The following is a 5,958-nucleotide window of genomic DNA, read 5'->3' as shown; positions in this document are numbered from 1 at the left end:
AAAATAGAAGGCAGCAACCGAGATTTTCCACTCAAAAGTAATTGGGGATGAAGATCACGTCAAATTCCCATGTCAACTAGATCAAGTAAACTCTTAAGATTATCTTTTGATTTTCTATTGACATTGAGAATTGTCCCGATGATGTTTTCGCAAACATTCTTTCCAATATGCATGACATCAAGATTGTGTCACAAAATGTGATGCTCCTAATAAGGCAACCAAAAAAAATACTTCTTTTTTTTCAACAAGTACGCCTCATTAGGATCATCCTCTTCATCGGATTCATAATCACTCTATCGGTCAACATCGCCAACATATGCCTCCCTCAGTCCTTTTTTTTGTTTGCGTGTTGGGTGGTTGATTCATATTTCTATAACTGAAATTGATATCTTTTAACATGAACAAGATTTTAGATCCAATGGTCTGCTCATGAGCTTCTCTGAACTCTTCAGTACCATCAAATAAAGTCCTGCGAAATCTAAATCTATGATTTCCATCTAACCACCGACAATACCCCATATAAGAGAACTACTTCCCCACTTTAAACATGTTTGTGCCGCACAACAAGGACAAGCATAACGTCCTTTGGTATTCCAACCAGATAAATTAGCATAAGCCGGGAAATCATTAATAGTCTACAAAAAAATTACACGTAAATAAAAGTTCTCATTTTTCAAGACATTATATGTTTCAACAACCACCTATAACTGTTTCAACTTTTCAAAAAGTGGCTGTATATAAATGTTAATATCATTTCCGGGACCTTTCTCTTTAGGGATAATCATAGATAAAATAAAAGAAGATTATTTCATGCAAATCCATAGAGGCAAATTTTTAGGAACAAGCACTACAGGCCAATTATTGTACGAAGTATTCATGATTTTAAAAGAATTAAATCCATCATATGCTAGCCCAAGCCTCACATTTCAAGGATCACTTGCAAAGCTTAGAAATTTCCTATCAAATGATTTCCAATCTAAAGAATCCGCAAGATGCCTTAATAATCTATCATCGGTTCATTCATCATGATACCACCTCATAGACTCGGTTGTCTTTGACGACATGAAAAGCCTTTGAAGCCTTGGTATTGGTGGAAAATATTGCAAAATCTTTATTGGCTTCTTTATTGACTATGCCTCACCTTCATCCTCATTCACATCTTCTGCATTCCTATTCATCCAACGAGATTTACCGCAAACATGACAAGACTATTGGTTTTTTCGATCACCCCAATACAACATGCAGTCATTTGGGCAACTATTAATTTTGTCGTACCCAAGGCCTAAATATTTTATCAGTTTCTTCATATCTTTGCATGAATAAGAGATTTTTGCAAACGGAAACATATCTCTCAAAAACTCTAATAGCAGCATAAAAGAGTTTCCAGTCCATTCTCCCAAACATTTTAAGTGAAAAAGACAAATACAGAAGGACAGTTTTGAAAATTTCGATCCCTCATAAAGTTCTTTATTCATTTCATTAAGTAACTTGTAGAAATTCTTTGCTTCTCCATTTGGCTCTTGATCAGATGCACTTCTTCTTGTTTATGTAAAAGCATTTCCACCAATATCACAATCATTGGATGCAATAATTTCAAGTGGAAACGATTGCAAACCATGACTGTGCATATTAAATACATCTCACAACATACCTTCCATGTCATCTTCTCTAACAAACTAATGGTGAGCATTATGAGGATAAGCCGGATTAATCATTGAAGAGGTTCTACGAGGTGTACACTCTCTATAGAAAATCCATATTTTATACCCCCGAATAAAGCCATCAACAATTAGATGTTCGTAGACAACTTCACGAATATGCCAATTGATGTTGCCACACTTCTTACACGGGCAAATAATCATATTCTCTTGGCTTGCATTTTGCATTTTAGAAAAGTTTGTACTCCATTTCGATAGTTGTTGCTTACCCTTGACAAATCCATCCAACTCTTATCCATTTCGTAGTTCTTGAAGTCTAAAGTTGACAATAAATTAGGGTTACTTAAGTGTTCTAAATATATTTAAATCATGTCATTGTACTAAAATAGATAATATATATCAAGTATCTAATTTGGTTGTTTTCTAATTCTCTATTTCTAATTAAAACATATAAATAATAAATTTACCACAACCAAGTCAAATAAACAAGAAATTTCAAATTTTATTTCAATTAAATTAAAACATGTAAGTAATAAGAGGTACTTACAAATGCAATTGAGAGCTTAAAATAGAGTTGTTTGATTAGGTAATTCAAATGAGCCTATTGAATACTTCTTTTGTAGGGATACAATTTACTGTTTCAATAAAAAATATAATAAATAAATGATAAGATAAATAAATATTAATATATATTAATTCATGTTATTTAAATTTATTGAACCCCGAGCAGTTAGATGAATATGCAAAATTGCAAATTGGTGAATGCATAGTGGAATTAAGTCTTGCACATGTACCTAAGATGTCACACTTAAATCTGAACTCTTCTCAACTAAATTGTCTAGCTTCTCACCTTGTTCAAGTACACTATCAATAATTTTATGCTGCATCATTTCAATCAATGAGAGAGGAATAAATAATCAATCATATGCTCACACAACATTAAACTTCTTTCCACATTTCATCTTCAAGGTACATACTAAGCAGCAGAAGATAAAAGGACTTGAAGAAAATACAAGGAAAGAATATATTAAACTGCTTGAAGTTTCAAACAAACCATTAGCTAGCAAATATTCCTTAACAATCCTCAAGTTGAGAAAATAGACAGTGCTCATTAACTGCTAAGTATGCCAAACAATCGAAACTGTGATAAAATTTTACAAGGAGTTATAGCCAGGTATTAGAAAATAATTGCAAGAACTAATTTTCACAAACCATAAGTAAAGAATGGAACCTAGGTTCACTTCAGTTGGAAGTAAGCATAGACTTTTTCTTCTATTCTAAAAAGCCACTTGGCAATTCATATGACCTAAGCTTACAACACCTCTCTTTCTACCAAATGACAATAGGCTAGAAGAATAATTTTAGCAAACTCATTTAGGCACTTTTCCACTCATTTCCCTTACAAGAATATGAAGGGGGAACAACTTGAAACCAATAGACTTGGAAATTGCATTCTTATAATCCAAGTAAAAAAGCACATCATTCTTAATATCACTCCACTTAAACAAAATCAATGATAACCTTAACTAATTAGCTATTTATAAACAAATCTTTTTGTGACACCTTATCATTTCATCAAATAGTTCCAATGTGAAAAAGAGAAAAAGCATTCAATATAAAGCATGTGTTTTGCATGTTACAGTACAAAGTAAACATTCACAACGAATATGAGCTGCCAACAAGATGATAATTAGAAGCTAAAGATTACATGGTATCTGAAAGCTAAAGGGATAGCACAAAAAATCATCAAATCCATGCAAGAACAACTTGAAATTCTTACAAGGATGATTTTAGTTTCATCCAACTCCCTCTGAATTTTCAATAATTTATCTGCCTCTGCAAGGTCCTGAAGATGGAAAGACAGTTAAAAAAAAGTTATCTTCAACAAATTGGTTTCTAATATGAATTTGAAAAGTATAATTCCACATCCTAAGTAAAAACTCAAGAATGAGAAATTGAGGAAGAAAACAGATACCTAAAATTTAACCAGAGCTTCTTCCAGGTAAGTCCAAGATTGAGTACTATCAGCTTGCACAGTCCTCCATGATTCCCCAAAATTCTTCAGGTATTCATCTAGCACCTGCAAAACATTATCATTTGAAATTTATTAAAGAAACCACAGAAGCTACAAACTCACAGATAAACTTTACAAAAAAAATTAGATGCATAAAAAATGTGATAATATGTGATCTAGAGACTCTTGACATCATCTTAAACTCTTAATCCAATATCTTCCTTTACCCATTATCTAATGATCACTATCAGATGCAAAGAGAAGGGCAACAACCTTCATCTATCTATCCATAATACAAAGAGCCTAACCATATCCAACATATGAGCCAAGTATCAAGCATAAACATATGTGAGTCACTAGTGAACAACAATAAAAAACTAATAGTATTTAAAAGAAATTTTGTAATTGTTATTTATACTAGTTATATAATCTTGGAACAAGACAGTCCATATAAAAAGTAGTAAGAACCCAATAAATTTGAACTTAATTCTCAATACAACTAAAAGCAAAACACCAATATTGCAATTAATAAGATTAGATGATATTGAAGCTTAAAGAAAACCATTAAGACAAAGAAAAAATAAAGCTACAACTCGTTTACCTAGTTGAAAAGCGAAAAAGCACTTCGAACAGGATAGTGGTCATCCATAAATCCCAAGGCAACAAGTCCATTTCTATTGTAAACGTGTACCTTGTACTCTAGATTAACAAAAAAATTGGAATTAAGAAAAAAAACCATAATATTTACTCATACTCAACCAGATCATCTTTTCAAACCCAAAACAGAAATGAAGTCCACAAAAATAAAAGAGAGGCTCATCCATATAAATTCAAATACTAAAATCTTTAGTAATTGTTGAGCAGATGAGCAGAGGACTGTCGAGCAGCGATGGATGGAGCAACGTCGACAAAAGAGATGAAGATCGATGGCAAATGCACTATCAACGGTGATGCAGCAGACGGATGAACGGACAGACGACCAGCAGCAAACGAATGGGAAAGAAAAATTAAGTTAGGGATTTGGGGAAAAAACTAAGTGAGGGATTTAGGGAAAATGATTTGGGGGAATAAGGGTTGGGGAGTCAGCTATCAAAATGGCGCTGTTTCAATAAAAATTAAAAAATATTCGCGGCGTTTATGGGCAAAACGCCATTATTACTTTACCTTTAGCGGCATTTATGAGAAAAACGTCACTATCGTTTTTAACTTTTTACGGCGTTTACGAGAAGAACGTCGCTAATGCTGCTCTTATTCGGTGTACCTTTGCGGCGCATAGCATAAAACGCCACTAAATATGTACTATTTGTGGTGCTATTCCACAAACGCCACTATATAACGACTTATTGCGATGTTTCGGTTAGCACCACTAATAGGATATATTTGTGGCGTTTTTCAATACAAACGCCGTTAAAAGTTCAACCTTTGCGGTGTTTTCAATCCAAACGACAATAAAAACACCTCTAAAAGCTTAATTTGTTGTAGTGTTGCTTTAGGAAGATTAAAGAGCGGATGTGGGAGTATTTAACGTGAGAACAAGGGTTTATCTTAGAAATAGTTGGCTTAAATTGTGCATGCTTAAACCCTATGATTGATGACCTGAAGAAGCAATCTAGGTAGATAGGCCGAAAGGATAAGTCTACCAAGCATCTCATAATTTATCCCGATTTTAAACTGCAAGGTCGAAAGATAAGTGGCCCGATTAATTAATCAGTTAGAGGTCGAAAGATAATAATTAGTTAGTTATTAGTTAATTCACTAAAACTCGAGTTTTGAAGTTAATTTCAAACACCAAAGCGAGTTAATCTTCTGTCTATTATTCAAGATTTCGTTAATTCTTAATTTCTTGTCAATAATTTTCGTTTATTTTATGATCTTAAATTTTACTATTATTTAGCGTAATATAATTTTTAGTTATCACTGTTTAGACTTGTTATTGTAGAAGACAATATTAAGTTTAATACATCCTCCCTTAGGTGCAATCCTCAGAATACTTCATGTACCCCGTTGTACAATACAATATTACAATTTGATCTATATACTTGCGAACATCGCTGCTTTATTATATATCTTTTTGTTACAGTATTTCCAGTCCAAATATTTATATATTTGGCGACGACCACACAACCAATTCTTTTACTCACTATCTTTATTTTTCAGGTCTAATTGTATCTTTAATTACAACTCGTAATATAACTAACCAACAAGTCAATACTAAAATGTAATATTCTTTTATATAAAATATACAATTCCCCTCCACAAATTTATAAAAAAAAAAAAAAGAAAAGG

At 32.6% G+C, this 5,958-nt stretch overlaps 1 pseudogene; it reads right to left on the bottom strand.

The window, feature by feature from the left end:
* Positions 1-2,452: 2,452 nt before the first annotated feature.
* LOC107887583 (VAMP-like protein YKT61) lies at positions 2,453-4,946 on the bottom strand (annotated as a pseudogene).
* Between the last annotated feature and the right edge of the window lie 1,012 nt (positions 4,947-5,958).

The sequence above is a fragment of the Gossypium hirsutum genome, chromosome A03, assembly GCF_007990345.1.
Source record: "Gossypium hirsutum isolate 1008001.06 chromosome A03, Gossypium_hirsutum_v2.1, whole genome shotgun sequence".
Lineage (NCBI taxonomy): Eukaryota > Viridiplantae > Streptophyta > Magnoliopsida > Malvales > Malvaceae > Gossypium > Gossypium hirsutum.
This window is presented reverse-complemented; position numbering and strand designations above follow the sequence as displayed.